Source organism: Salvelinus alpinus, chromosome 3 (genome assembly GCF_045679555.1).
Source record: "Salvelinus alpinus chromosome 3, SLU_Salpinus.1, whole genome shotgun sequence".
NCBI classification, from domain to species: Eukaryota; Metazoa; Chordata; class Actinopteri; order Salmoniformes; family Salmonidae; genus Salvelinus; species Salvelinus alpinus.
In genome coordinates, this window is record NC_092088.1 from 87,382,484 (window position 1) to 87,407,998 (window position 25,515).

General features: G+C 46.8%; 1 protein-coding gene and 1 pseudogene across 1 annotated transcript in view; both read left to right on the forward strand.

The window, feature by feature from the left end:
* LOC139571488 (protein sidekick-2-like) overlaps window positions 1-25,515 on the forward strand; it is a 659,762-nt gene that overhangs the window by 220,522 nt on the left and 413,725 nt on the right. The gene's annotated exons all lie outside the window — the stretch shown is intronic.
* Window positions 4,133-5,727, forward strand: LOC139569661 (glyoxalase domain-containing protein 4 pseudogene; annotated as a pseudogene).

Consider the following 25,515-nt stretch of genomic DNA (forward strand, 5'->3'; position numbering starts at 1 on the left):
ATTGTTGGGGGGGTGTCTATACTGTTGGGGAAGATGTTTCAGGAGATATGGAGTGTTGAGGGGCTGTCTATACAGTTGGGGAAGATGTTTCAGGAGATATGGAGTGTTGGGGGGGGTTGTCTGTACAGTTTGGGAAGATGTTTCAGGAGATATGGAGTGTTGGGGGGCTGTCTGTACAGTTGGGGAAGATGTTTCAGGAGATATGGAGTGTTGGGGGGCTGTCTATACAGTTGGGGAAGATGTTTCAGGAGATATGGAGTGTTGGGGGGGCTGTCTGTACAGTTGGGGAAGATGTTTCAGGAGATATGGAGTGTTGGGGGGCTGTCTATACAGTTGGGGAAGATGTTTCAGGAGATATGGAGTGTTGGGGGGCTGTCTATACAGTTGGGGAAGATGTTTCAGGAGATATGGAGTGTTGGGGGGCTGTCTGTACAGTTGGGGAAGATGTTTCAGGAGATATGGAGTGTTGGGGGGCTGTCTGTACAGTTTGGGAAGATGTTTCAGGAGATATGGAGTGTTGGGGGGGCTGTCTGTACAGTTGGGGAAGATGTTTCAGGAGATATGGAGTGTTGAGGGGCTGTCTATACAGTTGGGGAAGATGTTTCAGGAGATATGGATTGTTGGGGGGGTGTCTATACTGTTGGGGAAGATGTTTCAGGAGATATGGAGTGTTGAGGGGCTGTCTATACAGTTGGGGAAGATGTTTCAGGAGATATGGAGTGTTGGGGGGGGTTGTCTGTACAGTTTGGGAAGATGTTTCAGGAGATATGGAGTGTTGGGGGGCTGTCTGTACAGTTGGGGAAGATGTTTCAGGAGATATGGAGTGTTGGGGGGCTGTCTATACAGTTGGGGAAGATGTTTCAGGAGATATGGAGTGTTGGGGGGGCTGTCTGTACAGTTGGGGAAGATGTTTCAGGAGATATGGAGTGTTGGGGGGCTGTCTATACAGTTGGGGAAGATGTTTCAGGAGATATGGAGTGTTGGGGGGCTGTCTATACAGTTGGGGAAGATGTTTCAGGAGATATGGAGTGTTGGGGGGCTGTCTATACAGTTGGGGAAGATGTTTCAGGAGATATGGAGTGTTGGGGGGCTGTCTATACAGTTGGGGAAGATGTTTCAGGAGATATGGAGTGTTGGGGGGCTGTCTATACAGTTTGGGAAGATGTTTTAGGAGATATGGAGTGTTGGTGGGGCTGTCTGTACAGTTTGGGAAGATGTTTCAGGAGCTATGGAGTGTTGGGGGGCTGTCTGTACAGTTGGGGAAGATGTTTCAGGAGATATGGAGTGTTGGGGGGGCTGTCTGTACAGTTGGGGAAGATGGGTTGTATATACAGTTGTTTTTTGTGATATGTGGTGTTGTTTTGTATTGTGTGGTAGAGGGCAAGGTGAGTATGTAGTACTGCAGTACAGGGATATTAGTTTTGGGTGGTGAGGTTTTAATGAAATTAGAATTGATCATTAAAAAAAGACAAAAAGTTACGTCTCTCTCTCTCTCTCTCTCTCTCTCTCTCTCTCTCTCTCTCTCTCTCTCTCTCTCTCTCTCTCTCTTTCCCTCTCGGTCTATCTTTCTTTATCTCTCTCTCATTCTCTTTCTCTGCGTGCTGGGAATTATATGAGCGAGTGCGAGTGATGTCTGGAGTTAGATTGCCTTTGTTTTCCTTCTTGTTTACTTTTCTTGGTGGTTTTCCTTTTTCTTTGCATGATTAAGGTTATCATTATTTTTGTGTTAGAATTTAGTATATTGTATTTCTTGTCAGAATTGCCATGGTTTTGGCGGGGATGGCTACCCACATGGGGACGCCGTCCCTGTCACTTCCGCACGGCTTTAGGTGTGTTACTGAAGCTACTGTCACTGTGGAGGAGTTTCTGGTCTCCGTAGGAGAGAAGGTAGGCTATGAGAATGTTGCTTATGCATCACGGATGAATAAAGCGGTGGTGGCTTTTCTTGAAGAAGAGCGTCTTGTTGATCGTATTGTTGAGCATGGCGTACTTCTTAAAGGTATGTTTATTCAGTTTACGCAGCTTTTTTCTCCGTCAACAAGGGTAACGATTTCGTATGTATCGCCGTTTATTCCCAATGAGCTATTGGAGCGCAAATTATTGCGGTATGGGAAGTTTGCAAGTTCAATTAAGATTATTCCGCTTGGTTGCAAACACCTGGCTTTGAAACAGGTTATGTCGTTTCGGCGACAGGTGTTTATGTTTTTGGACTCACTGGAGTTTGGAGTTATCGTTGGAGTTATCGTTTAAAGTTAGGTATGTCAACAGACTGTATATGGCTCATGCTAGTACGAGCAGTCAATGGTGTTTTGAGTGTGGGGTTGTTGGCCATAAGTGACATGCTTGCCCGAAAAGAGAGAAGGCGGAGGGAGGGATGCAGGTAGTCCTCGTAACGCCTGGGCCCGCTGATGTAAGGAGAGGTGGGCCGGCAGTCTCCCAGGTAGTGGAGGAGATACCCGGTACGAGTGATGGGGTACAGGAGGGGGTTTAGGAGGGAATAGTCTTCAGGTAGTGGAGGAGATACCCGGTACGAGTGATGGGGTACAGGAGGGGGTTTAGGAGGGAATAGTCTTCCAGGTAGTGGAGGAGATACCCGGTACGAGTGATGGGGTACAGGAGGGGGTTTAGGAGGGAATAGTCTTCAGGTAGTGGAGGAGATACCCGGTACGAGTGAAGGTGTACAGGAGGGGGTTTAGGAGGGAATAGTCTTCCAGGTAGTGGAGGACATACCCGGTACGAGTGATGGTGTACAGGGGGGGTTTAGGAGGGAATAGTCTTCCAGGTAGTGGAGGAGATACCCGGTACGAGTGATGGTGTACAGGAGGGGGTTTAGGAGGGAATAGTCTTCAGGTAGTGGAGGAGATACCCGGTACGAGTGATGGTGTACAGGAGGGGGTTTAGGAGGGAATAGTCTTCAGGTAGTGGAGGAGATACCCGGTACGAGTGATGGTGTACAGGAGGGGGTTTAGGAGGGAATAGTCTTCAGGTAGTGGAGGAGATACCCGGTACGAGTGATGGTGTACAGGAGGGGGTTTAGGAGGGAATAGTCTTCAGGTAGTGGAGGAGATACCCGGTATGAGTGATGGTGTACAGGAGGGAATAGTCTTCAGGTAGTGGAGGAGATACCCGGTACGTGTGATGGTGTACAGGAGGGGGTTTAGGAGGGAATAGTCTTCAGGTAGTGGAGGAGATACCCGGTACGTGTGATGGTGTACAGGAGGGGGTTTAGGAGGGAATAGTCTTCAGGTAGTGGAGGAGATACCCGGTACGAGTGATGGGGTACAGGAGGGGGTTTAGGAGGGAATAGTCTTCCAGGTAGTGGAGGAGATACCCGGTATGAGTGATGGGGTACAGGAGGGGGTTTAGGAGGGAATAGTCTTCCAGGTAGTGGAGGACATACCCGGTACGAGTGATGGGGTACAGGGGGGGTTTAGGAGGGAATAGTCTTCAGGTAGTGGAGGAGATACCCGGTACGTGTGATGGGGTACAGGAGGGGGTTTAGGAGGGAATAGTCTTCCAGGTAGTGGAGGAGATACCCGGTACGAGTGATGGGGTACAGGAGGGGGTTTAGGAGGGAATAGTCTTCCAGGTAGTGGAGGAGATACCCGGTACGAGTGATGGTGTACAGGAGGGGGTTTAGGAGGGAATAGTCTTCCAGGTAGTGGAGGACATACCCGGTACGAGTGATGGGGTACAGGGGGGGTTTAGGAGGGAATAGTCTTCAGGTAGTGGAGGACATACCCGGTACGTGTGATGGGGTACAAGTGGGGAGTGTTGAGAGGGATGTGCCTGAGGGGAGTCAGGGGTCTGTGGCCTCAGTTAAGGAGGATCAGGAGAAGGATATGGACATCTCCTTTGATATGACAGCAGCTGGTGACGACTCAATTTACGATTTAGAGGAGGTAAAGAGTTTCCTGAATCAGACTTTTGGGAAATCTGTCAAATTGATGTATTTGATCTTGATAAGTTTGTGAGGTCAGCTGTGATGTTACAGAAGACGGTGGGGTTAGACCAGTTGGGTGAGAAGAAGCGTTTTCACTTGATTAAATTTGTTACTGCTGTTATGGCAGCAAAAGGAAGTGGGAAACGTGGTAAGGTTAAGATAAAATTAAAACAATGATCATGACTCATAGGGTGTTTTTTCTCTCTGTCTTGTTTCTCTGCTGTTTCTTCTGTTTTTCCTTTCTCTTTTCTATATGGCAATCAATTGAAAGGATCCTTAATCAACGTAGACAAACTAAGCATGATACATAATTGTATAGTACATAGCAAACTCACTTGGATCATAGTGGCTTTGATTCGTGCCTTGCATTTTGTTTTTAAAGTGGTTGACAGAAGCAAAACGGCCACCTTTAACAAAGATGTGCTCTGACATGACGATTTTGCGTTACAAAGAGTTTGAAGAAGGATGTAAGGTAACTTGTAAAGGCCCTTATGATGAAAAATGGAGCAAACAATGGTCGGCTTTGCTCCAGAGGTTGATGACTTTGTGGCTGAACTGTTCTACGGTTATGGTGTGGGAGAATTTTACCTAGACAATGACTTCCTCGGTTTGACTCTGCAGTCTAGCCAGGATGTCAACCATGCTAAGCGGCTTGGTTGGCCCCTCACTGAGGTTGGAAAGGACCTCTATCTGGTTGAGGCCCCAGGAGGTTATCACTTCTACCTGGTGGACAAAGATCAGCCTCCCAATGATCCTGTGCAGAATGCGAGTCTGGCAGCGTCTGACCTGCAGGAATCAATACACTGCTGCTCCTCCCTTCTGGGGATGAAGGTGAAAGAGAACAATGAGGAGAAGAACACTGTGCTGATGGGATTCAGACACTCAGTGTACACTAGAGCTTCACAACATTGTTGGAACAGTAGATCATGTGACAGCCTTCGGGCGGATAGCATTCTGCTGTCCACGTGAGCAGTTTGCAGATCTTGAAGCCTTGATGACAAAGGGGAACCATCAAATCTTTACTATCTTGTTAAGCCTGGACACCCCTGGGAAGGCTTGGTTAGCCTGGACACCACTGGGAAGGCTTGGTTAGCCTGGACACCCCTGGGAAGGCTTGGTTAGCCTGGACACCCCTGGGAAGGCTTGGTTAGCCTGGACACTCCTGGGAAGGCTTGTTTAGCCTGGACACCCCTGGGAAGGCTCGTTTAGCCTGGACACCCCTGGGAAGGCTTGTTTATCCTGGACACCACTGGGAAGGCTTGGTTACCCTGGACACCCCTGGGAAGGCTTGTTTAGCCTGGACACCCCTGGGAAGGCTTGTTTAGCCTGGACACCCCTGGGAAGGCTTGTTTAGCCTGGACACCCCTGGGAAGGCTTGGTTAGCCTGGACACCACTGGGAAGGCTTGGTTAGCCTGGACACCCCTGGGAAGGCTTGGTTAGCCTGGACACCCCTGGGAAGGCTTGGTTAGCCTGGACACCCCTGGGAAGGCTTGTTTAGCCTGGACACCCCTGGGAAGGCTTGTTTAGCCTGGACACCCCTGGGAAGGCTTGTTTATCCTGGACACCCCTGGGAAGGCTTGGTTACCTTGGACACCCCTGGGAAGGCTTGGTTAGCCTGGACACCCCTGGGAAGGCTTGTTTATCCTGGACACCCCTGGGAAGGCTTGGTTAGCCTGGACACCCCTGGGAAGGCTTGGTTAGCCTGGACATCCTTGGGAAGGCTACAGTAGAAGTGGTAATTTGGGCTGATTCAGATGCCCATGAGATCTGCTTTGTTGTTTGAGTGTTTATTGTGTTGTGGGTTCCCAGACCCTATAAAGCTTCTTGAAAATGTAAACTCTTCATCTATCTCTCTCTCTTTCCCTCTCGGTCTATCTTTATCTCTCAAACTCTCTCTTTCTCTCTATCGTTCTTTATCTCTCAAACTATCTCTCTATCTTTCATTATTTCTTAAACTTTTACTCTCTCTCCTCTCTCTTTCTCTGTGGTCTTATCCCTTTGTGTGCCGCGGCTCAGAAAGACTACATTTGTATTTCTCCTAGTGTCACACACAGTTAACTGAGCTCTACTTATCTCTCTGTATCTGGAGGTCTTTCTCTCATTCTCCTCCTCTCCTCATCCTTCTCTTTTTCTCTCCCTCCACGGCTGGGTATGGAGGGATAACAGGAGGACATGCTCTGTTACTTCAAGGGGTCTTAAAATTCAAAATCATACAGCAAAATTTTCCTTGATATGACCCTCTTAAAACAATTCTATATAGCTAAATAACCCCCCCCCCCCCCGCCCCAGCTTAGACAGGGCTTTGACTGTTTAGTGCCAAAAATAAGGGGGTTAAATACATGTAAAAAAATTGGGACTATCTGTTGTTCCATGTAGTGAATATGTTATTCAATGTGTTTGTGTGGGCTAATAGCAGTAAGGCCATCATCAAATAATTTTGTTAGTTTTTTTAATGTATTTTGTATTATTGTTTTATACTTCAATAGGTCTTACAATTCAAAATCAAATAGCTAAATGATCCTTGGTATGATCTTCTTCAAACGTATCCATTTAGCTTAGTAGAACCTTTAGCTTAGTAGAACCCTCCCTCCCCCATCTTAGACAGGGTTTAGACTCTTATGGGTTTAATAGTTGCGTGTGTACAGTCATGCTGCAGGTGGTTGCCTTGTGGCTTTTATCCAGGTGGGAGAGGGGAGAGCCAGACTTTGTGAATCCCAGCCAGAAAGAGGGAGCGGAGGGGTGAGGGGGGAGACGTGGGAGGAGAGGGGTGAGGGGGGAGACGTGGGAGGAGAGGGGTGAGGGGGGAAACGTTAGAGGAGAGCCAGGCACGCAAGATGCGGTTCACTTTTTGCAACCAAAAGGGTAGATGATTTTTTTTGTCAGTCACTGTATGAACAGTAAGTTCTGCTTTGGGGCATTTGTGGACTGAATCATTGGATAAAATAAAGCTCAACCAACCACGGTCTTCCTCTAAGAGAATACGTCTCGAGGCTAAAGGCAACGCAGACCAAAATAAACACTAGAATAGTGATATCATACCCCATTCTCCCCCAGGTCTCACAGAGTAGGTACACTACTGTAAGTAAACAAAGTGTTACTCCCATGTGTGTGTGTGAGTGTGTTCTCCCTTTCTCGGCCCTTGCATATTTCAGAGGTAGTAGCCGGTGCTACTCTCAACAAACAAACCATCCCCAGTAGGAACTGCACATCTGATCACGCCTAGGTAAGCCAGCCAACCTTGTCAGCCAGCAGAAGTTCCTGCTAGCACTGCAGCATAAATATTCAGGGAAACATATCCAACATTCAAGTGACTTCTTTTTTATCACACACACATACCTCTGCCGTTTATGTTTCCTCTACAGATCTCTTCCCTCCCTTTCTTCCCTCCTAGTTTCGCTCTCAATCCCTTTGTCTTCTTGCACATGCATGATTCATAGCTACCCATTAAAGACACACACCGATAGGCAAAAGAGACCTTGCTTGGTAGTCGGGAAATAACAACCGCAAATTAAATCACAAGAAAATTAATACACTCTTCTGGACAGTGCTGAGGTATGTGTGTTGATTCTCAACTGAGACTGAGTGACCAAAATCTGGTCTTCCTAATGAGAATATTTATTATCTTTTGTTTCGTTGATTTCCAACTCAAGTACCTCCTCGCCTCGTGGGCTGGCATCTCATAAAACAGGATTTTGGGGGAAGGAGTCAAATGTCTAATCAACAAAAAAATCTGACTTCTGTTGCTTCCTTGTTTTCCTAAAGTGACACTTTAACGCAGCAATTTCTTGTCTGAGCAGCTTAATGTCTGACACTGTTCCTGTTGGAACTTTGAAGAGGTGATGGAGAGAGGGATGGCTGGGAAGGAGGGAGGGAAATAACAGAACAACCATCTGGCGTCATTTAGTTGAGGAAGAGGATGATAAGAGAGGGAGAGAATGAGGAAGAGAGAGAGAGGTATGATAAAGGGTATAGAGAGAGAGAGGGGTGTGATACATTTAAATTGTATTTATTTAACCTTTATTTAACTAGGCAAGTCAGTTAAGAACACATTCTTATTTACAATGATGTACTACCCAAGCCAAACCCTACTCTATTGTGCGTGCCCTGCGTGACTTCCGATCACAGCCGGTTGTGATACAGCCCGGGATCAAAACAGGGTCTGTAGTGACGCCTCTTGCACCTTACACCGCTGCGCCATTCGAGAGAGAGAGAGAGAGAGAGAGAGCGAGCGAGAGAGAGAGAGAGAGAGAGAGAGAGAGAGAGCGCGCAGAATTCTGCAAAAATATCCTCTGTAAAACAACAAATAATGCACGCAGAGCAGAATTAGGCTGTGAATTATCAAAATCCAGAAAAGAGCCCTTAAATTCCACAATTACCTAAAATTAATTATTTCCCAACCCTTCCATATCAAAGCCTCACCTACAGAGAGATTAATCTAGAGAAGATTCTCCTAAGCAAGCTATTCCTGGGGCTCTGTTCACAAACACACCCCGCTGAGCCCCAGGACAGCAAAAGCAACACAATTAGACCCAACTAAATCATGAGAAAACCAAAAAGATAAATACTTGACGAAGTGGAAATAATTTACCAAAAAACAGATCAAACCGGAATGCTATTTGGTCCTAAAAGGAGAGTACATAGTGGCAGAATACCTGACCACTGTGACTGACCTAACATTAAGGAAAGCTTTGACTATGTACAAACTCAGTGAGCATGGCCTTGCTATTGAGAGAGGCTGCAGTAGGCAGACCTGGCTCTTAAGAGATGACAGGCTATGTGCACACTGCCAACAAAATGAGGTGGAAACTGAGCTGCTCTTCCTAACCTCCTGCCAAATGTATGACCTTATTATAGACACATATTTCTGTCAGATTACACAGACCCACAAATAATTTGAAAACAAACCCAATTTTGATGAACTCCCATATCTACTGGGGGAAATATCCCAGTGTGCCATCACAGCATAAATATTTGTGACCTGTTGCCACAGGAAAAGGGCAACCAGTGAAGAACAAACACCATTGAAAATACAACCCATATTTATGCTTATTTATTTTCCCTTTTGTACTTTAACTATTTGCAAATCATTACAACAATGTATATAGACATAATGACATTTGACATGAGTCTCCTCTTTAGAAACTTGCGAGTGTAATGTTTACTGTAAATTTTTGATTGATTATTTCACTTTTGTTTATTATCTATTTCACTTCCTTTGGTAATGTGGGGCGGAAGATAGACTAGTGGTTAGAGCGTTGGACTAGTAACCGAAAGGCAATGATAACCAACGGTCTGGGTAGCATCTCTGGTGTGGGCACAATCAGGAACTGGCAATGACAACCAACGGTCTGGTGTGGGCACCGTCAGGAACTGGCAATGACAACCAACGGTCTGGTGTGGGCACAATCAGGAACTGGCAATGACAACCAACGGTCTGGTGTGGGCACAATCAGGAACTGGCAATGACAACCAACGGTCTGGTGTGGGCACCGTCAGGAACTGGCAACGACAACCAACGGTCTGGTGTGGGCACCGTCAGGAACTGGCAACGACAACCAACGGTTTGGTGTGGGCACCGTCAGGAACTGGCAATGACAACCAACGGTCTGGTGTGGGCACCGTCAGGAACTGGCAATGACAACCAACGGTCTGGTGTGGGCACCGTCAGAAACTGGCAATGACAACCAACGGTCTGGTGTGGGCACCGTCAGGAACTGGCAATGACAACCAACGGTCTGGTGTGGGCACCGTCAGGAACTGGCAACGACAACCAACGGTCTGGTGTGGGCACCGTCAGGAACTGGCAATGACAACCAACGGTCTGGTGTGGGCACCGTCAGGAACTGGCAACGACAACCAACGGTCTGGTGTGGGCACCGTCAGGAACTGGCAATGACAACCAACGGTCTGGTGTGGGCACCATCAGGAACTGGCAATGACAACCAACGGTCTGGTGTGGGCACAATCAGGAACTGGCAATGACAACCAATGGTCTGGTGTGGGCACCGTCAGGAACTGGCAATGACAACCAACGGTCTGGTGTGGGCACCGTCAGGAACTGGCAACGACAACCAACGGTCTGGTGTGGGCACCGTCAGGAACTGGCAATGACAACCAACGGTCTGGTTTGGGCACCGTCAGGAACTGGCAATGACAACCAACGGTCTGGTGTGGGCACCGTCAGGAACTGGCAATGACAACCAACGGTCTGGTGTGGGCACCATCAGGAACTGGCAATGACAACCAACGGTCTGGTGTGGGCACCGTCAGGAACTGGCAATGACAACCAACGGTCTGGTGTGGGCACCATCAGGAACTGGCAACGACAACCAACGGTCTGGTGTGGGCACCGTCAGGAACTGGCAATGACAACCAACGGTCTGGTGTGGGCACCATCAGGAACTGGCAATGACAACCAACGGTCTGGTGTGGGCACAATCAGGAACTGGCAATGACAACCAACGGTCTGGTGTGGGCACCGTCAGGAACTGGCAATGACAACCAACGGTCTGGTGTGGGCACCGTCAGGAACTGGCAATGACAACCAACGGTCTGGTGTGGGCACCGTCAGGAACTGGCAATGACAACCAACGGTCTGGTGTGGGCACCGTCAGGAACTGGCAATGACAACCAACGGTCTGGTGTGGGCACCGTCAGGAACTGGCAATGACAACCAACGGTCTGGTGTGGGCACCGTCAGGAACTGGCAATGACAACCAACGGTCTGGTGTGGGCACCGTCAGGAACTGGCAACGACAACCAACGGTCTGGTGTGGGCACCGTCAGGAACTGGCAACGACAACCAACGGTCTGGTGTGGGCACCGTCAGGAACTGTCAACGACAACCAACTGTCTGGTGTGGGCACCGTCAGGAACTGGCAACGACAACCAACGGTCTGGTGTGGGCACCATCAGGAACTGGCAACGACAACCAACGGTCTGGTGTGGGCACCGTCAGGAACTGGCAATGACAACCAACGGTCTGGTGTGGGCACCGTCAGGAACTGGCAACGACAACCATTGCAGCGCTGGTGTATTCATAAGTACAAAGAGAATGAAACCCTTGCCTGGCTTGACATTTATGTTTAATTAAGTTCCCTTCTCTCTATGGTGCAATATGTCCGCTTCCTAGTCCCTACTCAGCTCACTCTGGGTCAGGGTATTGTTTGTCTGTTTGAGGGTCTTGTGTCGAGGCGTAGTTCACCTTGCAAAGACGAGCAGTGGTGTGTGACTAGGATAAATGTATTTGGCTGTGTTGAGACTTGACAACAGGCATTGAGGTTAATACAAGAGCAGGCCAACACATCACGCAACGCACATCCCGCACATCCAGCCCCTAACCTCCTGCCCGAAAGCACTGGCTTGTCACACTACTAAAGTCCCATCGGTGGCTTTGATTCCTTGCTGTTGTTCAGTGTGTGTGTGTGTCAGGTGGACTCTGGTGCTGGCTGTTACACACACACACACACACACACACACACACACACACACACACACACACACACACACACACACACACACACACACACACACACACACACACACACACACACACCACCCCCTACTGTGGTAAGGCCAGAAGACTTAAATCTCTATTTCTTATTCCTCCTACCCCCCTCTCTCTCTGCCTCTTTCTTTCTTCCCTCTCTCTCTATCTCTGTTTCCCTCTCTCTTTCTCTCTCTCTCTTTCTCTCTTTCTCTCTGTCTCTCTCTCAATTCAATTCAAAATCTACTCTCTCCTCTTTCCCTCTATTTCTCTCTCTCTCCCTCTCTCTGCCTCTTCTTCTCTCTCTCTCTCTCCCTCTCTCTCTCTCTCTCTCAATTCAATTTCAATTCAATTTAAGGGTTGTATTGGCATGGGAAACATATGTTTGCATTGCCAAAGCAAGTGAAATAGATAATAAACAAAAGTGAAATAAACAATAAAAAAAATAACTGTAAACACTACACTCACAAAAGTTCCAAAAGAATAAAGACATTTTAAATGTCATATTATGTGCAAAGTACAAAAGGGGAAATAAATACACATAAATATGGTTTGTATTTACAATAGTGTTTGTTCTTCAGTGGTTGCTCTTTTCTTGTGGCAACAGGTAACACATCTTGTTGCTGTAATAACACTGTGATATTTCACCCAATAGATTTGGGAGTTTATCAACTTTTTTGGGTCTGCGTAATCTGAGGGAAATGTGTGTCTCTAATATGGTCATACATTTGGCAGGAGGTTAGGAAGTGCAGCTCAGTTACCAACTCATGTTGTGGGCAGTGTGCACATAGCCTGTCTCCGGTGGTCTCTCACTATAGCAAGGCTATGCTCACTGACTACATAGTCAAAGCTTTTTGGGTCAGTCTCTCTCTCTATCTTTCTCTCTCTCTATCTCTCTCTCCATCTCTCTCTCTCTCCATCTCTCTCTCTCTCCATCTCTCTCTCTCTCCATCTCTCTCTCTCTCCATCTCTCTCTCTCTCCATCTCTCCATCTCCATCTCTCTCTCTCTCTCTCTCTCTCTCTCTCTCTCTCTCTCTCTCTCTCTCTCTCTCTCTCTCTCTCTCTCTCTCTCTCTCTCTCTCTCTCTCTCTCTCTCTCTCTCTCTCTCTCTCTCTCTCTCTCTCTATATATATATATATGTATATATATATATACAGTATATATATATGTATCTCTCTCTATCTCTCTCTCCTCACACTCCTCAGCCCTGCGATCCTTCAGGCTGGTGATTTAACAGCAACCATTCACTTATCAGGAGCTCTCTAGTTTCTCTCTCTGTGCCATAAATTAATAGCAGCTCTGCTTCGCTCCCTAAATCAAATCTTATCTGCTAGCTGGCTGCTTGGGTGGCTGGCTGCATGGAGAGTAGGAATAGAGGAGAGGAACATAGGAGGAGAGGAGGAGGGATAGTGGAGGAGTGAGTTTGTTGGTTTGTTTGTGTGAGTTTCTCTATTTTACTCGGCAGCATGTGAAATGTAATTAGACACACACAGACGCTTTCTCCACTCCACTCCATCTCCACTGTCATTATTAGTTGTTGTTTCTTAACCCTTTCTGTTCTTTCATTAGAAATACATCCCACTGGACACACACTGGTTGAATCAACATTCATTCTATGTCATTTCAATGAAATATACTTTGAACCATTGTGGAATAGACATTGCATTGATGTCTCTGCCCAGTGGGATGTAGCAGCACTTGGAATGGTTGCTCGACTAAAAGGTTTGCGATTATGCTGTGGGATTTAGAGGTAATTTTAGTACGGTACCCTGCATCACACTTCATTGCTCCAGACCAGCGCAAGGGGGAGTTAGAGCACTGATTATGCTTTTGGGTCCCAAGGCGCTACTGTCTCTAATTGTCAATAAATGGGTGACAAAAAACAAATAGAAACTGATAATTACAGTTGAAGTCGGAAGTTTACATACACTTAGGTTGGAGTCATTAAAACTCATTTTTCAACCTCGCCACAAATTTCTTGTTAACAAACTATAGTTTTGGCAAGTCGGTTAGGACATCTACTTTGTGCATGACACAAGTCATTTTTCCAACAATTGTTTACAGACAGATTATTTAACTTATAATTCGCTGTATCACAATTCCAGTGGGTCAGAAGTGACTGTGCCTTTAAACAGCTTGGAAAATTCCAGAAAATGACATCATGGCTTTAGAAGCTTCTGATAGGCTAATTGACATAATTTGAGTCAATTGGAGGTGTATTTCAAGGCCTATCTTCAAACTCAGTGACTCTTTGGTTGACATCATAGGAAAATGTGAAGAAATCAGCCAAGACCTCAGAAAGAAAATTGTAGCCCTCCACAAGTCTGGTGAATCCTTGGGAGCAATTTACAAATGCCTGAAGGTACCACGTTCATCTGTACGAACAACAGTACGCAAGTATAAACACCATGGGACCACACAGCCATCATACCACTCAGGAAGGAGATGCGTTCTGTCTCCTGGAGCTGAACGTATTTTGGTGCGAAAAGTGCAAATCAATCCCAGAACAACAGCAAAGGACCTTGTGAAGATGCTGGAGGAAACAGGTACAAAAGTATCTATATCCACAGTAAAACGAGTCTTATTTCAACATAACCTGAAAGGAAGAAGCCACTGCTCCGAACCCGCCATATAAAAGCCAGACTACGGTTTGCGACTGCACATGGGGACAAAGATCGTACTTTTTGGAGACATGTCCTCTGGTATCACGAAACAAAAAATAACTGTTTGGCCATAATGACCATTGTTATGTCTGGAGGAAAAAGGGGGAGGCTTGCAAGCCGAAGAACACCATCCCAACGTGAAGCACAGGGGTGGCAGCATCATGTTGTGGGGGTGCTTTGAGGCAGGAGGGCCTGGTGCACTTCACAAAATAGATGGCATCATGAGGGTGGAAAATTACGTGGATTTATTGAAGCAACATCTCAAGACATCAGTCAGGAAGATAAAGCTTGGTAGCAAATCGGTCTTCCAAATGGACAATGATCCCAAGCATACTTCCAAAGTTGTGGCAAAATTGCTTAAGGACAACAAAGTCAAGGTATTGGAGTGGGCGTCACAAAACCCTCACCTCAATCCTATAGAAAATATATGGGCAGAACTGAAAAAATTGTGTGTGAGCAACGAGGCCTACAACCTGACTCAGGTACACCAGCACTGTCAGGAGGAATGGGCCAAAATTCACCCAACTTATTGTGGGAAGCTTGTAGAAGGCTGCCTGAAATGTTTGACCCAAGTTCAACAAGTGAAAGGCAATGCTACCAAATACTAATTGAGTGTATGTTCTGACCCACTGGGAATGTGATGAAAGAAAAAAAGCTGAAACAAATCCCTCTCTCTACTATTATTCTGACATTTCACATTCTTAAAATAAAGTGCTTATCCTAACGGACCTAAAACAGGGATTGTTTTACTAGGATTAAATGTCAGGAATTGTGAAAAACTGAGTTTAAATGTATTTGGCTAAGGTGTATGTAAACTTCCAACTTCAACTGTGTGCAGACTTCAGTATTACTAAAACTGTTGTTACACTGAGGTTTTTATTCTAAGAGAAAATTAGACTACAATTAGGGTGTGGAAATATTAGGATTATTTTGCTCTTACTGTAGTTCCCTAGCCTACTCCCAACCGGTTACGTTGTACCCTGAGTGGTACATATGTCTAAGACACTGTGTTGCTACAGATGCTGGTTCAATATCCGTGTCGTCCTCAACTGGGAGACCCATGAGATGACTGTAGGCTTTTGGTTTCTCTCCCTCTAAAAACATAAATAAATAATACTAAATAACAAACTGGCTTCATGTACAAATTAGTAACAATGTCTCACCCCATGTTCAAGAATCTCCTTTTTCTTGCTCATTTTATGTTATTTCAAAACAAAATCATCTACAAAATATTGTTGTTTTTTAAACAAAGTGATTTATTATTATTATTATTCATTTAGAATTATATAAAAAACCCTTGGATATTCTCACAGATATGTTACTAACCCTGTTGTTAGCAGGACAATATATATTTGTCGTATTGGTCATGGCTCCCGAGTGGTGCACAATGGGATTGCCTTGCAGTTCTCCAGACGACGGACCTAGCCCATGGGGAAGGGAGGAGGAGTTAGGGGGGGGGGTGCCCACCCAGCCCCACTGGGTAGCACAGAGCAACAATGTAAGGGGCATTGCACTAATTATGGCGCTGACTAGGGAAACCTTCCCGCTGTTCTTAGTGTCTGTCTGCATGTTCAAACTTAAACAATGTAACTAATATTGGCGTGAAAAATGCCCCTTAGATATGAAATCGGAGGGCAGATATTATTAAATATGAAACCATTAGACCTCTCACTAAAGGCATCAGTCATAAATTATACGTAAATCCGAACTGGATTTAGCGAAAAATGACATGAAAAGAGCATTTGTAAATCCCAAACTCTAAAAGTAATTGGAAAGGTAGATCCAAATGATTTGTAACATTGTGGTTACAAACTTTTTTTAACCTATGGCAGTCGACATTGCAACGCAAACAGATGGTCTGCCTTCGTCTCCCTGATGGGAAGATGACCACGGATGACAGTGAAATGTGCCAACATGCTGTGGATTTCTACTCTGCCCTCTATAAGGTGGAGGATTGTGATTCTCTGTGTGCTGAACAGTTGTTACATGGACTTCCTCAATTGGGCCCTGAGCAGTGAGTTGCTTTGGACTCTGACATTACTCTGCAGGAGCTGTCCACAACAATTATGCAGCTCTCAACAGGTCAAGCCCCTGGCATCGATGGTTTACCATCTGAGTTTTATAAGCACTTTTGGGGGTCTATTGGGGAGGATTTTTATGAAGTGGTGTGTGAATCTTTTTATGAGGGTCCTCTTCCTGTATCCTGTCAACGTGCTGTGCTTTCATTGTTGCCAAAAAAAGTGGGATTTGACTCTTCTAAAAAGTTGCCGACCTGTTGCATATCTGTGTGCAGAATATACAATTGTATCTAAATGTCTCTCAAACAGGTTGAATGTATATCTGGGGCTGTTGGTTCACAAGGACCAGTCTTACTGTGTACCTGACCGCTCTATTGTTGTTAACTTGTTTCTTATAAGAGATGTTTTAGATATTTCTAAACTGTCTGATGTGAATGTGGGTTTACTTTCTTTTTTGTCAGTTCTTTCCATTGTGTCAAGTAATTTTCTTTTTGTTTTCTCATGATTTGGTTGGGTTTAATTGTGTTTCTGTCCTGGGGCTCAGCGGGGTCTGTTTGTGTTTGTGAAGGGGACTCTTCTCCAGGTTCATCTCTCTGTAGGTAATGGCTTTGTTTTGGAAGGTTTGGGAATCGGCTCTTTTCTGGATTTTGATAATTAGCCGATATCTGCCTATTTCTGCTCTGCATGCATTATTTTGTGTTTTACATTGTACACAGAGGATATTTTTGCATAGTCTCAACTTGGTGTATGACCCATTTTGTGAGTTCTCTCTCTCCCTCATCTCTCTCTCTCTCTCTCTCTCCCAATCTCTCTCTCTCTCTCTCTTTCTCTATCTCTCTCTATTTTTCCCACTCTCTCTCTTGCCCTCTATCTCTCTCTCGCTCTCCCACTCATACTCTCTCTCTCAAGGTTTTTGTGAACTTGTTTTTATGTAGAGGGGTCTGCTCTGGCCTCTGCCCCCAGGCTGCTTGTTACCTGGGCAGGCTGGTTGGTTTGATGATGGAAAGCTGGGTATTTTATCTCCTTGTTCATCCATTTTCACCTCTCTTGGCTTATATTACATTCCCTGTCTGTCCTTCATGTTTCACTAATCCTCCCTAAGCCTATACACACAACATTGCCCACACACACACACACACACACACACACACACACACACACACACACACACACACACACACACACACACACACACACACACACACACTCGCATAAACACACACACTTACACTTGCATAAACACACACATACACCCCACCCCAGCCCTGTCTTTGCTTTGCGTTAACATGAAGAGATCTATAACCCTGTTGTTCCCTGATCCTGATCCTAACCAATTATCCTACATTCTCTCTCATCTCACTCACTCCCTCTCTGTCTCTCTCTCTCCATCTCTCAATTCAATTCAACTCATTTGACTTTATTGACATGGCAAGTTCATTATTACTTACATTGTCAAAGTATACATATAGAAAAAAATATATATATATATATTTATATATAATATATATATATATTTATATATAATATATATATATATTTAATATAATATATATATATATAAATAAATGGTGGGACCAACAGCAATAATAATAGCAGTAGTGGACATGGGATTACCATTAACAACAACTACAACAACAATATTAATCAGAACAACAATACATTAAAGCAACAGTAGTAGACCAGTGTCAACATGACTGAGAAGACACATGACATGGTATGAAATACAAAACGGGAAATATTATCGACATGACATTGCACTTTTCACTGGCTTTCCCTCAGGTTGTGGCAGGAGGACACATATTTGCCTGCCAAAACTGCACATTTTGGCTTTTCACCCAATAAATATTAGATTTTTTCTTCATCTTTTATAGTTTCAAATTCTTTGTATTGAATTATAATTTTAGGAAAGAAATATTATCTTAGGTCTGAGTATTTGTCACAGTGTAATAGGAAATGCAGCTCTGTCTCTACCTCTCCCCTGGAGCAGAGTGAGCACAGCCTGTTCTCTCTGGGCAGACAGGTTTGTCTGTGACGACCAGCCTCTATAGCCAGACTGTGCTCACTGAGTCTGTACCTAGTTAGTGTTTTCCTCGGTTTTCTATCAGTCACAGTGGTCAGATAGTCTGCCACCATGTACTGTCTGTTTAGAGCCAAATAGCATTGAAGTTTACTTAGATTTTGTGTGGTGTCTTTCCAATAGGTGATATATTTTTCTTTTTGTTTTGTGATGATTTGGTTGGGCCAGATTTTCTGAGTGCTGTCCTGAGGCTCTATGGGGTTGGTTTGGGTTGGTGAACTGAGCCTCAGAACCAGCTGGCTGAGGGGACTCTTCTCTTGCTTCATCTCTTGACATTGTAGAGCTGTGTGATGGAATGTTTTGGTGTCACTTGTTTTTAGATGGTTGTTATTGTTTTTTTTAGGTTAACGGTCAGAGCCCAGGTCTGACAGAACCTGTGAAGACGATCTAGATGCTGTATAACTCCTCTGTAGTGGGAGACAGCAGCACCAGGTCATCTGTGTACAGCAGACACTTGATTTCAGTGTTGTGTAGGGTGATACCAGGTGCTGCCGATTCTTCTAATGTTTTTGCCAAATCATTAATGTAGATGTTAAATAGTGTTGGACTTATTGGGCAGCCCTGTTTCACTCCCCGTCCCTGAGAGAAGAAGTCTGTTTGCTTGTTGCCAATTTTAACCGCACATTTGTTTTTAGTGTACATTGATTTAATAACATCATATGTTTTCCCTCCCATACCACTTTCTATTAGTTTATAAAAAAGAACTTTGTGCCAAATTGAATCAAAGGCTTTCTTGAAATCTACAAAACATGAGTAGATTTTGCCTTTGTTTTGGTTTACTTGTTTGTCAATTAGAGTGTGGAGGGTGTAAATGTGGTCTGTGGTACAATTTTATTTTTGAAATCCAATCTGGCTTCTGCTCAGGACGTTGGGTTCGTCAAGGAAATGATGTAGTCTGCTATTTATAATACTGCAGAGAATTTTCCCCAAGTTGCTGTTAACGCAATTTCCTCTGTAATTATTTGGGTCAAATTTGTCTCCATTGTTCCAAATTTCCAATCCCTGGTTCCAAATATTGGGGAATATACCTGCAGTGAGGATAATGTTGAAGAGTTTGAGTATAGCCAATTTGAATTTGTGGTCTGTATATTTGATCATTTCATTTACAATACCATCAGCACCACAGGCTTTTTAGGGTTGGAGAGTGCATAGTTTTTCCAATAATTATTCTTCTGTAATTGGGGTATCCACAGGATTCTGATAGTCTTTGTCTGCTGATTCCAGGATTTAAAATGTTTCTTGTATATCTTTTTGTTCTGGGCTCTTTGTTATATTGCTGTAGAGGTTTGCAAAGTGATTTCTCCACATATCCCCATTTTGGATAGCCAATTCCTCCTGATGAGGTTTGTTTAATTTATTCCAATTCTCCCAGAAGTGGTTTGATTCTATGGATTCCTCAGTTCCATCCAGCTGATTTCTAATGTGCTGTTCCTTTTTTGTTCTTAGGGTGTGTTTGTATTGCTTCAGTGTTTCCCCATATTGAAGGCGTATATTTTTGTTGTCTGGTTCTCTGTGCTTTTGATTAGATATATTTCTCAATGACCTTCTTAGATTTTTGCAATCATTATCAAACCATTTTTCATTATCTGTTATGTCTGATTTGCTCTTATGCTTCTTTAGATTAGCCAAGGAGGCTAATTTGTCAAATATAAAGTTTGTTCCAAACGGCCAAATTTACACCTTCATTGCTGAAAGAGAATGGTAAGGCTAAAAAGTTGTCCAGGAGAGATTGTATTTTTTGGCTAATAATTGGTTTTTGGTAGATGTCTGTACTGTTTGCAGTCCATCTATACAACGTTGCCTTGGGCCTGAAAGTGACTAATCTTGTCACGATCGTGTGGAGGAGAGACGGACCAAAACGCAGCATGTGGAAAATAAGCCATCTTCTTTTATTATAACGACGAAGATGAACATGAAACGAAACACTTATACAAACTATACAAAAACAACAAACGACCGTGAAGCTACAAACGCAAGTGCACACACAAACTACTTACGTTCAACATAGACAATTCCCCACAACCAGCTAAAGCCTATGGTTGCCTTAAATATGGCTCCCAATCAGAGACAACAATAACCAGCTGTCTCTAATTGAGACCCAATTCAGGCAACCATAGACTTTCCTAGATACCTACACTCAACCATAGACACAGCTAGACTACTATACTAAACATAAACCCAACTACTCTAATAAACCCCCTAAACCTTACAACCACCCTAGACACTACAAAAACCACATACATTCCCCATGTCACACCCTGACCTAACCAAAATCATTAAGAAAACAAAGAATACTAAGGCCAGGGCGTGACATAACCCCCCCCTTAAGGTGCGAACTCCGGGCGCACCAGCACAAAGTCTAGGGGAGTGTCTGGGTGGGCGTCCGTCCACGGCGGCGGCTCCGGCACTGGTCGTGGTCCCCACCCCACCATAGTCACTACCCGCTTTCGTAGCCTCCTCCAAATGACCACCCTCCACATTAACCCCACTGGATTAAGGGGCAGCACCGGACTAAGGGGCAGCACCGGACTAAGGGGCAGCACCGGACTAAGGGGCAGCACCGGACTAAGGGGCAGCACCAGGATAAGGGGCAGCACCAGGATAAGGGGCAACACCAGGATAAGGGGCAGCACCAGGATAAGGGGCAGCACCAGGATAAGGGGCAGCACCAGGATAAGGGGCAGCAGCAGGATAAGGGGCAGCACCAGGATAAGGGGCAGCTCCGGACTGAGGGACGGCAGCTCCGGACTGAGGGACGGATCCTGGCTGGATGACGGCTCTGGCGGATCCTGGCTGGACGGCTCTGGCGGATCCTGGCTGGACGGCTCATGGCTGGCAGACGGATCTGGCTGCTCATGGCTGGCTGACGGATCTGGCTGCTCATGGCTGGCTGACGGATATGGCTGCTCATGGCTGGCTGACGGATCTGGCTGCTCATGGCTGGCTGACGGATCTGGTTGCTCATGGCTGGCTGACGGATCTGGCAGATCCTGTCTGGTTGGCGGCTCTGGCAGATCCTGTCTGGTTGGCGGCTCTGGCAGATCCTGGCTCGCTGACGGCTCTGGCTGGTCATGGCTCGCTGACGGCTCTGGCTGGTCATGGCTCGCTGACGGCTCTGGCTGGTCATGGCTCGCTGACGGCTCTGGCTGGTCATGGCTCGCTGACGACTCTGGCTGGTCATGGCTCGCTGACGGCTCTGGCTGGTCATGGCTCGCTGACGGCTCTGGCTGGTCATGGCTGGCGGAAGGCTCTGGCTGATCCGTTCTGGCGGAAGGCTCTGGCTGATCCGTTCTGGCGGAAGGCTCTGGCTGATCCGGTCTGGCGGAAGGCTCTGGCTGATCCGGTCTGGCGGAAGGCTCTGGCTGATCCGGTCTGGCGGAAGGCTCTGGCTGATCCGGTCTGGCGGAAGGCTCTGGCTGATCCGGTCTGGCGGAAGGCTCTGGCTGATCCGGTCTGGCGGAAGGCTCTGGCTGATCCGGTCTGGCGGAAGGCTCTGGCTGATCCGGTCTGGCGGAAGGTTCTGGCTGATCCGGTCTGGCGGAAGGCTCTAGCGGCTCCTGTCTGGCGGAAGGCTCTAGCGGCTCCTGTCTGGCGGACGGCTCTAGCGGCTCATGGCAGACGGGCGGCTTTGCAGGCTCATGGCAGACGGATGGCTTTGAAGGCTCAATACAGACGGGCAGTTCATGCGGCGCTTGGCAGACGGACAGTTCAGACGGCGTTGGGCAGACGGGCAGTTCAGGCGCCGTTGGGCAGACGGGCAGTTCAGGCGCCGCTTGGCAGACGGGCAGTTCAGGCGCCGCTTGGCAGACGGGCAGTTCAGGCGCCGCTTGGCAGACGGGCAGACTCAGGCGCCGCTTGAGCACGCACTGTAGGCCTGGTGCTAGGTGCCGGAACTTGGCAGGTACCGGGCTAAGGTCAGGCGCACGCTTCAGGCTAGTGCGGGGAACAGACAACAGGGCACACTGAGTTCTCGAGGCGCACTGTAGGCCTGGTGCGTGGTGCCAGAACTGGTGGTACCGGGCTGAGGGCACGCACCTCAGGACGAGTGCGGGGAGAAGGATCAGTGCGTACAGGGCTCTGGAGACGCACAGGAGGCTTGGTGCGTGGTGCCGGGACTGGAGGCACTGGGCTGGAGACACGCACCACAGGGAGAGTGCGTGGAGGAGGAACAGGGCTCTGGAGACGCACTGGAAGCCTGGTGCGTGGTGTCAGCACTGGTGATACTGGGCTGGGAACACACACCACAGGGCTAGTGCGAGGAGCAGTAACAGGACGCACAGGACTCTGGAGATGCACAGGAGGCTTTGTGCGTGCTGTAGGCACTGTCTTAACCAGACGGCTAGCACGCACCTCAGGACGAGTATGGAGAGCTGTTCCCGGTGACATTAAATCACCAACACGTTCATTCGGACGGATGCCGTGCCTCATGCACCAAACCAATACATCCCTCATAACTCTCTCCTACAATTTCTCCATTAACTCCTTTACTGTCTCTGCGTCACTCTCCTCCAAATCCGCCCTCACCGGCTCCTTACGGTAAGCAGGAGGAGTTGGCTCACGTCTCCCGACTGACCCAACTAAACTACCCGAGAGCCACCCCCCAAGAAATTTTTGGGTTTGACTTACGGGCTTCCAGCCTTGTTTCCTTGCTGCCTCCTCATATCTCCGCCTCTCTGCTTTCGCTGCCTCCAGCTCAGCTTTGGGGCGGTTATATTCTCCTGGTACTTCGCGGTCCAGAATTTCTTCCCAATTCCAATAGTCCTGTGTAGGTGGGTCCTGTTGTTGTTTCACACGCTGCTTGATCCTTGTTTGGTGGGGAATTCTGTCACGATCGTGTGGAGGAGAGACGGACCAAAACGCAGCATGTGGAAAATAAGCCATCTTCTTTTATTATAACGACAAAGATGAACATGAAACAAAACACTTATACAAACTATACAAAAACAACAAACGACCGTGAAGCTACAAACGCAAGTGCACACACAAACTACTTACGTTCAACATAGACAATTCCCCACAAACAGCTAAAGCCTATGGTTGCCTTAAATATGGCTCCCAATCAGAGACAACAATAACCAGCTGTCTCTAATTGAGACCCAATTCAGGCAACCATAGACTTTCCTAGATACCTACACTCAACCATAGACACAGCTAGACTACTATACTAAACATAAACCCAACTACTCTAATAAACCCCCTAAACCTTACAACCACCCTAGACACTACAAAAACCACATACATTCCCCATGTCACACCCTGACCTAACCAAAATAATTAAGAAAACAAAGAATACTAAGGCCAGGGCGTGACAAATCTCCCCCTCTAGAATGGAGAAACTCTCTTCATTGAAGTAGGGTGACTCTGAGGGGGGAATGTATGTGGCACAGAGGAAAACGTTTTTATCTATAAAGATAGCCTCCTTGTTGATTTTTAACCAGATAAAGAATTATCCTGTTTTGATCAATTCGATTGAATTAATTAGTTCAGATTTATACCATATTAGCCTTCCCCCTGAGTCTCTGCCCTGTCTGATTCCTTTTAATTTAGTGGATGGTATGATTATCTCCCTATAACCTAGTGGACAGCCAGTGGAAACATCACCTCTGCACCATGTTTCCTGTAGTACTACAATATCAACATCATCAATTTCTTTCAGGAAGTCTGGGTTTCTGCTCTTTAGCCCAAAAGCAGAGGCCTTCAACCCATTGTAAATTCCAACATGCAACGTAAAAATACTTTTTTCCCTTTACCTTCAAATGAGACAAACACTCACAATCCAACAATAACTATTAAAATAGGATTTTTCAATTAACGTAAACTCTTATTTTGCAAATGTGATTTGTTTATCATTTAAGATATAATTTGTGTCATGCCACTTGGGTGGATGTTGTGTGAGGATGGTGTAGTTCTTGTGCTCATCTTACCATGACCCTCGGCCTATCACATGTGAGCATAGTAGACTCAGCATTTGTTTAATGTCACTAATATCGTTGGTGGGGGCTGGGCCAGTTGCTCCTCTCACAGCCTGTGCGTAGCTCTGCCTGCTGGGCTGTGGCTCCTCCAAGTGTGGGTCTGCGGTGGGGGGCACGGGGGTGGTAGGCCTCGTCTGGGTGGCTCTGAAGCTGGGCTGGGGTGTCTGTGCTGTGCTGGCTGTAGTGGCAATTGAGATTGGTGGTGCTGTGGTCGTGGCTGGGGGGTCCAGGGTGCTGGTCCGGGGTGTTGTCTCGGTGATCTCGGCGGGGTGGAGATTGCTCCGCTGTTCCTGGGTGGAGAGGTCGGGCTGCGGTTTAAAGCGACGTCCTTGAGAGTCTTGGCAATGATGGATGACTGTCTCCCTGTACAGGTGAACATGGTCATAGAGACAGTCCAGATCGAGGGTGGGATGGTGGGCCAGGTGTACATTAGGTAGCAGGGCACAGTCCCGGGATAGGCTGGCATTTATTCTTTGGATTGTGGCAGGGTGGAAGTCCTTCCTCTGTAGAAGGGTTGACACCACGATTCTTGAGTTGGGGAAGATTGCGGAGGCCTTCTCAATTACTCGCCGCAGTGAAGTCGCCACCTTCTCCTGCTGAACACGCAGGTCGTTGCTTCCGGTGTGTATGATTATGTGGCTTGGCGACCCAAGATGGGCCTTATCAAGCAGCTCCATGGCACTCTGCGTTGATGGGCACCACACCTTTCTCGTTTTGTGTCTAGGGAAAAGTTTATTCTCCTGAACAAACTTCCCATTTGAGTCCATCAACAGGACGATGTCAGCCAGTGTTTCTTCTGGACTGGGGGGGGGGGGGGCAGAGGGGGGGCTGGTGGATGTTGGAGCTGGGGTGTGGCTGGTCTGTGCCGGTGCAGCTGTCAGTGGGAGGCTGTTCTGTGGGCTGGGGAGGAGGGGTGCAGCAGGCATGGCTGGAGAAGCCTGGCTGGTTGAGCTGGGCTCCTCTGCTGTGTGAGGGCAGGTCATAGAGTGGTGATCTAGCTGCTCCTGCAGCCTGTCCTCTGTTCTCCTTCTCTCCTGTAGCTCCTCTCTTAGTGTTATCACATCGTTATTACTGTTCTGCCTGTCTTTTTGGAGCTCTCTCACCTCCTTTGTTAGATCAACCAGCTATCTCTTGAGTCTGCCTCTCTGCTCTGTCCTCACCCTGGTTAGGAGCTCCTCTAAGGTGTGGTTGTCTGGTTGCTGTTTGCTCACACTCTCCCTGAGCAGGACCACCCCCCCTCCAGTTTGGTGAACTCAACCCTCATGGCAGCCATGGTGGTGAGGAGGGCCTGAGCCTGCTCTGCACTCGCTCTCCTCCTGGGGAGTGTCCTCCACTATGGTGGGAAGAGAGGTGC